This window comes from Lepidochelys olivacea (genome assembly GCF_965140295.1).
Source record: "Lepidochelys olivacea isolate rLepOli2 genome assembly, chromosome: 6".
In the NCBI taxonomy this organism is placed as follows: domain Eukaryota; kingdom Metazoa; phylum Chordata; order Testudines; family Cheloniidae; genus Lepidochelys; species Lepidochelys olivacea.
This window is the reverse complement of record NC_140416.1, coordinates 73056943-73070137: the sequence shown is the minus strand read 5'-3', so window position 1 is coordinate 73070137 and position 13195 is coordinate 73056943. Positions and strand designations below refer to the sequence as shown.

Below are 13195 nucleotides of genomic sequence, written 5' to 3'. Positions count from 1 at the left end.
TTTATGCTCTTCTACACAATGGCTGATAAACTTGGTTATGGCTGAACATAGGTGAAACACAGCCTGGTCCAGATCCTGTGAATCACCACTTCACATACTGCTTGCCTTCATTACATTGTTCACAGCATGACAGTCTTTGGCTGTGCCACCTCACTTAGTGGGCACAAGGTCTCCAACATGCACTGTGTGTGCAAAGAGTCAGATTTTTATATGCTCATGACTCAATCAAGTCAAACTGAATTTTCTTTGGACGTCCCCTCAATAATGGCTTTTTCTAAGCCAGGTTTCAGCATTCTAACGCTAACTGTTGAGACATGAGAGATGTTGAAATTAAAATCAAAGGTTTTCTTTTTCACAATACTGTTCTCCTCATGATAAAATACCCTTCAACCACTTTTGTGCAAAACTACACACCCACACACACACCCTGCTCTTGGGCTGAGATATAGCACTCTGAAAAGTGAAAATTTGAGCCCAGTATCATAAGACATTTCTTGGAGGAGCGTAACACCTTATAGGTTGGACTTCCAATAAGAAAGTGAAGAAGGAGAATTAGAATACTTTATTATGATATTTAGTTGTATGCCATGGCACCTATAGTTATCAGGGGCAATCACTACTATAGTGTGTAGGTAGGTAAATAGCTATAAATACAAACATTTGAGACTGTTTTTCCACCATATTTTCAGTGCTACTATCCATTAATATTCAATAGAAATCTGTGGTACTTTAAAACACACCTGGTAACATGCATATGCCAGGAAAGCAATTGTGTACAGTGTGTCAGAATACACCTGGAATATTCCACAGAAGTCAGGTGGTTAATCTTGAAGACTGATAGCTGGAAAAGACAGGAAACAATGTTAAAAAGAACTGAAATGTTTATAAATGTTTATCTCACTCTTAGATGTCATTCAAAAAAATCAACCACCATTTTCATATTTACAATATTTCTAGTGCTCTACATTGAGTCCTATCTGCCACAATTGTTAACTGAATTTAGACTGCAGTTATTTCAACCAGAAACTCAAAAAGGTTGTGACTTTTTTGTTTCAAAAGTCACAATTGATAGCTAAAGGGTCTATTTTCCTCTCAAGGAGCACAAAGAACACTAATTAAGGGTAATGGGAATGACATTCATGTACTGAGGGCAGAATAAAAGTTTAAGGTTTCATGAAAATAGTTTTTAGCAACATTAGCAATTATTATGGCTCTGGTTCAGCAGCATTTGGCCAATGCTGACTGCTTTTGAAAAGCCCACCTTTTAAAACTGAGCTATAAAGAAAAAATGAAAACAGTTTTAAGCAAAATAATTTTGGAAGCTTTCAGCACAGAGGTGGGGAGATGCATTTGGTACAGAAATACATTCTAACTGAGTTCTTTAAAATTCCTTTTCCTTCTCAGACATTCTCTTAATATTTCTTAGTCTGCTGAAGATACTAAGAGTGATGACATCACAGTGACACCACAGATACCAATCTCATTGCAACACATGCAGTCCATAGTATCTGGTGTTACACTATGTCTCATTCTGGAATACCTTTGGCTGAACCAGGATTTACCAAGAGAATTCATCAGAGAGGAAAAATATGAAAAAGTGTAGTTAAAACTAACTTCTGCACTCAGTGCTCCTCACAGCCTGTTTAATGTCCATCATCAACCGGAGCTTATTCAATTGTCCACTTTTTTGTTTTTTACTTTTCACTTCCAAATGTTATTTGCACTGAAAAGTTTAATTATCTTTCTATATGTACTTGTGATGCTGGCAGACCAGTTGCCAGCTCATGCCAAGGCCCCTAGGCCTCACTGAACACTGACAAATGCAGAGCTGGGAACCTGTGTGTTAGCATTGTTAAAATAGATATTAAGTTTATAAGAATGTGTTTACGGTTTGGACTTTATGAAATGCTTGTGAGTTGCTGCATGTATTGATCTCACTTATATATATACCCATGTTATAAGGTACTATTTAAGTGTTTGCTTTGTAACTATAAAAGTGTTTACTATGAAGCTGGAGACCCGCAGGGTCGGGAGACAGGCATTACCAAGTGTGAAATACTAGTTTACCATGTGAGGTTTCATCTCCTGCCCAACAAAAAAAGGCTTTTAGATGAACCATTATGGAACATCAGTGGAGAAAAGACTTTGTTGATTTCTCCCCCAATGCCCAGGAAGAGGGGGCATGCACAATACTCATCCCATCACAGTTTGAACTCTGGTGGGAAGGGAATAAAAATCCCCTGACCAGAAGGAACTGTATCACTATGCTGCTTGGAATTTGGAGAGGGCATTATTTCTAAACTTAATCAAGAGATCCCCAAGCTGTTTAGCATGGGTTAGCCCTAAGCATATATAGAGCTTGCATATTACAGCAACTTCTGTTACAGCAACTTCTGTTTGAAACCTAAATCTTTAACTCACTTGTGTGAGTATGTTTACCTGCTTTAACCACGTAAATAACTATCTTATTTCTTTTCCCTTGTTAAATCTTTATTTCATTTATTACAGGATTGTCTATAAGCGTTGTCTTTGGTGAGAGATCTGAGGTACAAGTGACCTGTGGTAAGTGACTGGTCCTTTGGGACTGGGACTAACCTGAATATTGTTGTGATTTTTGGTATAAAGGACAATCCAGCACAAAAGCAGGCTTGCCTGGGTGGCAAGATAGTCCAGAGTGCCCAAGGGGACTGTTTGTGACTCCATGGTAAGACTGTTATGGTACTTGAGAATTTTATAATTGATACTTGATTGGTGAAATCTAATTATAGAACACACAACCAGTTTGGGGTTTGTGCCCTGGTGTTTAACAGTCTTCCCTGAGGTTGACACCCATGTCTGTGAGCCGCTCCAGGCAGCATGACAGTGTTTAAGAAGTTTTTGTTAGATACAGTATTTCAGTAAGTAAAAGCTTTTTTTATAAACCTTGCGTAAATTATTTACCTTGATCATTTTGGAAACTAGCCATAATTATGACGAGTGGTTAATTAAAGCTTCTGCAGAACTTGCCAACAATGCTAATAAAGCAGTTGACAAGGTGTGAGGAGTTGATCTTAATAGGAAGAGTTGACGTTATTTACAAGAATAAATAAAGGTACGTAATCTCACATTATTAATGATCAGTGATGGGCCAGCATCAAAAGATGTGGAGGTTCTGTTCGACTTTAGCTAAGACCCCCAAATATGTTTGTGTATCCAGAGTTTATCTGATTTATCCAATTATCTGAACTCTATATGTAGCAATTGTTCCATACAGAAGGAGTACAGTATTTCCAAAATACAGTAGGAAGATATATATATAAACACAGAGAACATGAAAAAATGGGGGTTGTCATACCAACTGTAATGAGAGTAATCAATTAAGGTGGGCTATTGTTGTAACTCTTGTTTGCTTCATTGACAGTAAGTAGCTATTTAACTGAACACAAATCACCATAACCAGTTTTTCCGGGCCTGATTCTCTGTGGCACTGCAACTTGTGCATTTGTTTTAATCAATGCAAACAGTGAGTAAAATGCTAGCATTCTGAGTTAGTAACATTTGCATACACTTTGCACTGTTTCAGGTAACTGCAAAAGGTGCAGAGCAATGGCCAGTCAGCCCACCAATGCATTTTGGAATAGAATCTTGTTCTGATTCAATTCCATTTTAAAACGGGTTGAACATTTAAATAGCCTGTTGCCAATTATACTTTGTTGATTTTTGCAGCACCCTCCAGTGCACATCCAGGGGCCATACAAGTGTGTTCCATACCTAAAGGGTAAGTTAGTAGCACAGTGATGTAGAGTCTAACACAGTTGCATCCATTAAAAATAGTATCTATATTTTAGAAGGTGATAGCAACAGACATAATACTTGTCATTGATTTTATAGGTTGAGTTTGTATCATAATATATTGATATCGTACTTTTATACAAGACTTGCTTCAGGGTGTAGCTGCATTCTGCATTGAATAACAGGCTAATAAAAGCTGTAGCAGAAACAGTTTTACGACCCTCCATTGACTTGTGTTTTACATTATATTATCTTATTGCAGACATCTGAATTAAAGGTTAACAAACACTATTTAATGGGTTGTCGGAATGAATGTACAGTACATGAATACATGCCTAGCAATGTCTATCAGTTATCACACTATACGTGCATTGCAATTTGGGTTAACACAAGACTGTAAATGGGTGATGGCTCCTGACTGACTCTTTTTAGTAGTATGAAATAGCACATTTTGTTATACTTCCTCCAATTAAGTGCATATCTACCATTAAAGCAATCTGTCATCATTTTAACACTGTCATTAACTTCTACAATGTCTCCCAGATGCTTTGTTCTTCTTTCAGAATTAGCAGGACATACATTTATATAGAAACTATGAAATGCAAAAGAAGGAAAACAAGTGTATGGAGCCATCATCTGTAAATTATATAAATAATAAAAAAGTGGTTCCAGAGGAAATGTGACTGCTTTAAAAAGAAAAAGTACAAAGTACTTAATCTGCAGAAATTGTACAGTAATAAAAATGTACTAACCCTATACAAATATAAATTTTTATCTCTTTAGTAATTATAAGGAAATATGGTTTACCATACTATAAAAATGTACTAACCATATAAAAATATACTAAATTATTTGTCTATCTATAGTAATTATCAGGAAATATGGTTTACAATAGAACAAAATGTACTAACACTATAAAATACACTAAATTTTGTTTCTATCTATAGTAATTATTAGGAAATATGGTTTATAATTCATAAAAGTAGCATTTTAAGTATAATATAATGCAGTTGGCTGCAACATAAAAAATGAGACAGCTTCTTTCCCATCTATGCTCAAACAGGCTAAATTTACTTTTGATGGTTCCAGTAAACAGGAGGCTAACTATTAAGTACTCTACTCTGCAATGAATGGTTAAAACAAATTATGGGTGATATATGAAGGCATCAGAATTTTTCAAATGAGGTTATTTATTTCTTGAAAGTTTCACAGTCAAATTAATAGTAGTATGTCATGCTGATAAAGTATCAGCTCTTGTAGCTTGCTTTGTTAATGTTACACTATATTTTTCTAAATATAGTTAAGCTGTTGTCCTTTTAAATCTAATTTTAAACTATATAAATCAAACATCCTGTTTAATTAAAAACTAAATTTGCAATTAGTTCATCTGTGTTAAAAATTTAAATTCATTTCAACTGAAATGTGGTAAATCTACTAGAGTCTACTTTAAAATGTACTGCATTTGTGTCAGTAATGTGCATAACCTGTAATCTATATTAGGAGTAAAATGTTCAAAAGCATCTAAGTGATGTAGGACCCTATATCTCAATTTCTGAAGAGATGTAGGCACCTAGGAACATAATTGTCTTTGAAAGTCACTCAGATTTAGCTCCCAAGTGACTTAGGAACTTTTGAAAATGTTACCTCCAGTTACCACTGAGCTGACCAATCTTGGGCACCAAGGCCAAAGTGTGCATGGAGGTAGGGAAAAGAGGATCCACTATCAATCCACACTTCAGAGGTGTGAAGCCATTCAGCAGGAAGGAACACATGCAAATAAGCTCCCCAGTAATTCTCTAAACAGCCCTATGCAAATCCAAGCTCCTACTGTTATACTTGTGTGGGGCTCCAAGACTTATTGAACCCCTGCTTATTGCACCTTGCTCCCAGCACTATGTAAAAAAGATGGAGCCCATATCCTTATGGGTTTAGGTTTTGAGGAGGAGGGGGTATTGCTTAGGACACTCTGCCTTCCTTCCCCTTAACAACAGAGTTCAGTTCCCAAGTACTTTTTTCCTATCCTACCTCTTTTTTAGCTGATGAAGAACTCTGGAGGGAGACTCTGCAGTGGGAGCAGCAGGAGGAACTGTTGTCTGGCTGGGGAATTTATGGACCTCTCAGTCTCCCTGAGAGTAGGAAGGGCAGCATCAACTCTGATGTGAGAAGAATTAGCCAAGCTGGGTTCCCATTATCTTCCTCCTTTCTTCTATAGGGAGATCTGTCCCTAAGCTGACTAGGGAAAAGAGGGGAGAACCTGCGACTTCCAGCTCTTCCACCTCTCCATGAGAGAAGGGATACCTTGCCACTTCCCCTTCCCTACCGAATCCACAGGAAAAAGAATGGCCCTGTCAACATAAACTCAGAAAACTAGAGGGGAATGTTCCAGTAACTTCACAAACGCCTGTTCCTGGGCTTCAATATAGCAAGGTCTCACAGAAGCTTTGACGTGAGTCCAGAAAGACAGAGTTACTGAACCAGTAATCTACAAAGTCCTGGCGTGCAACAGCTGCTAAGCTAGTGACCTCAAAGAGGCCTGCACCTTGATAATAGTGCAGTACATTAGAGCTGCTGGGCCAGAGACCCTAGAGAAGTCAGAGCCCTGAAATCAGCCCAGGCTTAAGGGGCTGAGCGAGTGATTTCACAGTGTGTTTTCCTTTGACTTCATACCAGCAAGGTAGAGGAGCTGGGTCGATAACTTGTGTCCTTTGCCATGACATCAGTAGGCCATTAAAATGGATGAGATAATACATGTTGGAAAAAGTCTGTGCCTTGGCATCTGCCCAGGAAGTGACAGGTGCTGAGCCAATGAGCTCACATAGACCAGTGCTCGCCCATAAGCCCAGCAAACTAGAGCTGCTGAATGACTAAGCACAGAGCGGATTGTTCCTTGACACAAGCCCAGCAAAATTTAGCTTCTGAGTAGAGCCGTGCAGACAAAGGTAACTGCATTTCATGGAAGATTTTGATACTTTGAAATTTGGTTTTGATCCAGTTAGGAACAAAACCCAAACGTTTTAAAATTCTCTGCCTGGCTGGCTGCCTTAGAGCCATGGACCCTGGAAACATATGCTCCCGAACAGACCACCAGGCAGGCTGCCAAGAAGCTGGGCAGGCAATCTGGCAGGAAATCAGGCAATGAAACCGCTGCCTTTGTCCTATCAGAACTTCAATGAAATCAAGTTGTCTCCATGAAACGGTCTGATTTTTTTTTTGATTTAGCAAATACCAATGAACCAATGTTTCATTGGAATTTTCTACTCCGTTCTATTTTGCCTTGATATCTTCCCAGCAATCTATCTGTTCTGAGCCAGTGACCTTAGAGAGAGTCTTATCTTGATATTAGTTCCTCAAGACAGATGCTGATCTTCAAAATGGCTTTTGACTTTGTATAAAACCTCACAGAAGACGGTGGCTTGACGGTGGCTAGTACAACAACCTAAAGCACCTCAGCAGGTGTTAAAGTAAAGGGGAGAGTGTGGAAATTCAGCTTGTTCTCTTTTACTAAAATCATAGGGATAGTTACCTCCTCTTCTCTCTCCTGGGCGTGGAGGAGCTTAGCTTTCACAGCACGCCCTTACTTACTGTTTTTATTCTGGCTCCTGAAATAGGTACTCTTCAGGCAGAAAAATTGAAGTGGGAGCAAGAGAAGATGCTGGTGCCAGGTTATAGAGTGTATGAGGTGCCAAGTCTTCTCATCAGTAGGTGGAGCAATACCAGCACCTAATGGAAGAAGAATTATTTTAGCTAGGACTCTCTTATCTGCCATCTTTCCTCTACAAGGAGATCTGTACCCTTGCTAGGTTCTCTTCAGGGGTCCAGAGAGGGAAAAATGGGCAGGCACTGGTACATGGAGGAAGGGAGCGCCTGCCACTCCTTCCTTACCAAGCCAGAATGGCCATGCAAGTTACTTCTACCCTCCTAGCAGTCTACGGCGGTGTGTGTGAGTAGGCCATGTGGTTGGGAGCACAGTGGACTTGGCTTGTGGACATGGACACCTTTCAGATACATTTATCCTCTTGTTCCCATTCTATTCCCTGGACCATATGCTGTGGTGTCATGCAATGATGTAAGATGAGCTGTTTTGATCATATGAATTCAAAACCTGTGACCTCATGCAGTCACCTCAGTTGGTGAGCAAACCCTCCTACTTTGATGGACTTCAGGGTATCAAAATTTTTTTATTTACCTCATTATTTAGTTTAATGTAGTCCACCTCATTTCTTCCTACTGTGACACTGTGATGCATTACTTGTTGTGAATTATTTTAGACTAATATCCTCCCTGAACTTTACCTGTCAGTTTTCATAACGAGAAAAAAACATGCTTAAATGTACTCTGCCCTGTGTTACAGACTTTTTTCAGAATGGATTTCTAGTGGAATATACAATTCCTGAAGCAGATCCACTTCCTCACTGGCCACATAGGAGCAAGGCATCTAGCAGATCATCTGACCAAATATGGCTTCTCATTAGGGCAGAAAAAGGACAAAGCTAAGATGACTCTTTCACTTGCCTATGGTCTTCTGATTGTTTGGGGAGGATCTAGCTGTAGGATATGGTAACCTGTCAAAACCTGAATATAAAAGAGCAGTATATGTATATAATTCTTTGGCAGCCCATCACTGTGTGACTATCTGTGAAACACTTGAGTTATTCATGCAACTCCATTGCATTATGTAGATAATCAAATAGGCATGTGGCAATTCTTCAAAGAGGACCATGTTTCTGGAGCTCAATGTACCCACTCTACACACACCCACATCATATATCATTTGAAAGCTATTTTTTGTCCATTTAAATTAGGCATGATGGGGAGCTGTCTGGTGGTGCCGAAGCCTGTAGGTGAGGTGAAACATTGTTATGCAAAATGAGAAAGTGTCTTTTCTCCACAGTTCTAGAAACACTGCAACATGATTATGATTACAGGTTTTACAGTTTAAGTTAGTTTCAACACCTTAATGTGGTGTTTACTGGTCAAACCTACCAAATAACAGTGCATTAAAAGATGTATTGATTTTGCATGGGCAAGTTTTTCTTTTCAGAAATAATGAAACTATTTAGCATGTGGCAAAAATCAACATTTTGCAAAATACTAACATGAAATGTTTTCACATCACATTCTTAATTGTCAATGTGTCTCCTAAGTGATTTATAATAGTTTTCTAAATTTTCAATTGAAATTTATTGAGATCAGTCTCACACTGAAGGCTGTGCACCAATAGCAGTAAAATGCATGCCAATAGTTTGTACTGAATAGTGGGTAGATATAAATGTAAGTGAATTCCTAATGTACTGCTCCTCCATTTGTAAACATTTGTACATACAATGTAGCATCTAGTCTTCCTGGTAGAATGTTTTAATCTGTAATTGCCTGTGCATGCCCAGGTCAGTATTAGTGTTAGATATGACAAAACACAGCTTCATATTATGGATCTGCAGAAGGTTTGAGAGAAAGAAGAGGCCTAACAAGAAGTAATGAAGATAAAGTTCACAGATAAGTACTTGCCTCTGCACTGAAGAGGGGTGAAAAGCATGTTACAGCTCTTATCAACTATGTCATCGACAATATGACAAACTTATTTGAATCTGAATCCCATCCAGAGGTGCTTATTAACATATTTACTGGACTGCATGTAACATCAGATGTCCCTGAGTCTCTACTAAAAATAGCAGACGTTGGTGAAGAACAAATAAGAGATTTGTGAGAGGTGCACTTGATACTGATGGGACACGTAGCTTCTTCAGCAAGGAATCTGGCATCAAAACATTTGCTGACATAGCCAAGAAAATCAAATTTAGCTCTGGCAAGAGAGGGACAATCACAGCAGTTATCAGTCCAGACATTGTTTCCTGCAGAGCTTTGTCTCTAGCAAGACACAGAGATGATGTTTCAATGGAAACTCTTCTTAGTCACCCAATAGGACTTGTGCTTATATCCTTCTTCCATGCTGATGGAACAGTGAGAACAGACTAAGCTGAATTAGGACATCAGCTGGAAGCTCAGGCTAAAAGAATCCATGAGCTAAGAGCATGCAACAAAGAAACTACAGTGTACATGAGAGATACCATGGCTGTCATACAGATGTTGGCTGGAGACAAAATCCACACATTTGATGAATTGGCTCCTGAGTACTTGAGACAGGTTCTAAAAAGGATTTGACAAACCTAATTCTGTAATCAAAGTTTCTGACAGATACAACAACAGTAACTCTGAAAACTGCAGGAAGAACGAGCTTGACAGTATCTAAGTATGGATGCAAGAAATGCCAGGTGATTGGTGGACATCTTAGGTCTCCATGGAAATGTGGCATCCACCGAGCAGTCACTTGTAAAATTGCTCTGTGAACATATGGTTCAAAATGCACCTGAGAGTGTAGGAGCACATCCAACACAAACACTCCTTGCTGGAGGCTTTTCCAATGGTGAAGTAGCAAAGGCCATCTGTACAGGTGTTGAAGAAAACCAAGACTTGTACAGTACTAAAGAGGAAGCAGACACAAAGATTCTGCTGCCTGCTGTGCTGGATATGCCAATATGGCTTTGGGTTTCTTGGTGTCAAAGGAACCATAGTAATTAGGTCACGTCATATGGACATTTTGGTCCATGCTGTTCACTATTTTCCAGAACTGAAACACATAGCTAACATGTGGATTGAAACAGGTACAATTACCAGCACAACTGACAAGCACGGCTTCATACCTGTGTGCGATTTCGGACTCACTCACTCCTCACTTCTGCAACATACTCCCGGCTGTACATGCGTTATCAGGATGTAACTCTGTCTATCATTATCATTTATCATTATCAGGATGTGACCCTATTTGAAATTGGGGGAAAAAATCTGTGTTTAATGTTGTCAAAACAAAGGGAGCTTACTGCTTCGGAGATCATGTGAAATTGGGAGAGAGTAATGGACAAGCTGCAATTTCTGTAACAAGGAAGTTGATAGCAGTGCTGTATGATCAGAGAGAGAGAGAATGAAAAGGAGACCCATAGAGACCTGAATAGTTTGTGCCTCAAGCTAGCCATCACAAAGGACAAGTAACTGGCCAAACTCCCACCATGTGAAGACAGTTCTGAAGAGCATGTCAAGAAAGCATCTTGGCAAACAAAGATTTGGATGTCTTTGCACACAGATAAACCAGGTACTGGATCACCATTGCAACATGGATGGAAAAAGATGGATGATGAACTACTTCCTGTATTCTTCAAGGCGTTAGTCTCCCAACAAGGGCAGTCAGGGCCAAGGGTCAAAGCAGGGGTAAACCTGAAGCTAGGAGTAGCCGAGGAGTTTGTAGTCAGTTCCAGGCCAGGGTTGATACTGAGAGTCAAAGTCCAAAGCAGGTTTCAGGGTCTAAGTCAGGAGACAAAGTGCAAAACAAATGAAGGTCAAGCCAGGAGTTCCAGAGCATAGAACAGGAATGGTCATGGAGCTACAGATAATCCACACTGTTGACTGGACACTTCCTGGAATGCCCCTTGGGTTTATATAGGGCAGGGAGCCAATCAGGAGCCCTGGGGCTGCTGCCTGCGAAACCCTTGAGGTGGAACTTCTCATGGTCTCTGTCCACAGCAGGTCATGGGAAGTAGAGGTCAGACTGGTTACAGCTGCTGCTGGGTGGCAGCCTGGAGATGGTATCTGCCTTGGTTCTAGGCCTGTGGGGCTTTGCTCCAGGGCATCTGAGCTTTTACAAGACCTTACTTATGCCTGTACCAGTACCGGTCACTGCGCAATCAACCAAGTTTGTAGTCAGAACTATCTTCCCTGCACAGAACTGTGTACATGCCAAGGCAATGAAGATTGTGGGAAACCACGCACTCTCAGAGATCATAATGATGGCCAAGATGATGATAATGATGTTGACTAGAAATGTCACCAGAGCTATTACAATTCAGTGATGCCTGTACAAATTTACTATTTGATTTTGTTTTACCCCTTAGATTATTATTGTGATGCTTTGAGGTCACAACAGAAATCCAATTTTATGTCTTGAACTAATACACAGAGTTATTAAACTAACAAATGAGTGAAAATAGTTCAATGTGATCATTTAACATGTTGATGGTGTCATTGTTTATCTCTGTTCCTATGATAATGGAACCATTTGATAACTCCACATCATACCTCATCTTAAAGAGAACATAATAAGCTTTCAAATGATGTATGGTATGTGGGTGTCTAGAAATGGTACATTAAATTGTCCAAGTCACTGGTATCTACCACTTGCCAAAGTGGAATAAGGGCACAAGGAAACATCCATACATTAATACCATAAGTAAAAATGTAGTAACTGTATTTTGCTTATGACAATTGAAAGAATCATTGAATGATATGTGAGCATAGAAAACAGCATAAGGACAGCAAAATATATGGAGATGCTCTATTTTTATTGTTATTATATTAATCATATGTACATAGCACCATAAAGGTACATATCCATGTCCACTTTCCTGGCCAACTAACTGACTTTAGCTGTAACACATTGTGTTGAGGATATGGTGTAAACAGTCAATACTAAGTGATTTATGATCAACTTCAAATAGTCAGGCATCACGTTCTATTGATTGCCATGCCAAATGCTTGGCAACTTAAGAAATTATGGGCAATGCAAATTGCTATCTTCCTGCAACTTCAATTAAGCATCTTTATGTTGATGTAATTAAACTGCAGTGGCATCTGAAATTTATCAAACAAATGATAGACCTAAAGGGGTAGCCAATTAAAATTGTTTTGCAATTGCATTTAGTAGCCTTTTATTTCCCAAACATTGCTGAGCATACATATATTCTATTTTGTGGATTTGTTTTGTTTTTGTTGTCTGGAATTGCTAAATATTTTTAGCATTGCTTAGATTTGAAGGGATAATACTTTAGTTTTCTTCACTGGATTACTAAACATTTTTCTAATTGAGAGATATGCAATTAGTGAAATATCTGCTATTATAAAAACTTTTCACAGATAACCCAATTGATGTATTACACGCAAAGGGGAAGAGAGGCAGAAAAGGACCTTAAAAGCCCCAGATTTGTCCAGGTGAGAAATCTCCTTGTGCAGAAGCTGAGGGAAACAGCCACGGGACCCCACCACAAACTCTGGTGTGGGGGATGTGCGGGGGGCAGGGGCTGCGAGGGATGGAGGGTCATAGCAGCATAAAAAGTGGTGGAACCACAGCATATGCAACTGCCCACATGCTGGTGGTGACAGGCTGCCATAGCTGAGGCAGCCCTCGAGGGCTCCAGCCCCGAGAGCAGACAAGAATACAGAGGACACAAAGGTGGGTTACAGTCACCTTAGCCTGTCCCCCAGTTCTGTGCTGCCCCTTTTAGCAGCGCAACACAGAAGCTCACCCAAGTTTCTAGTTACTGAGTGCACTCAAATCTAATAACCACAACATTGCTTCTGGAAAGATTGGAGAGGAGTTTCA

The 13195-nt window shown here is 39.5% G+C and overlaps 1 long non-coding RNA gene across 1 annotated transcript in view; it reads left to right on the top strand.

Moving 5' to 3' along the window:
• The window catches only part of LOC311522955, a 171122-nt gene extending 158323 nt beyond the window's left edge, over nt 1-12799 (top strand). The window contains exons 2-4 of the long non-coding RNA XR_014712219.1: nt 2509-2562; nt 3706-3757; nt 12730-12799. This is a non-coding gene — a long non-coding RNA (uncharacterized lncRNA). The remainder of the gene's footprint in view (nt 1-2508; nt 2563-3705; nt 3758-12729) is intronic.
• Nucleotides 12800-13195: the final 396 nt, after the last annotated feature.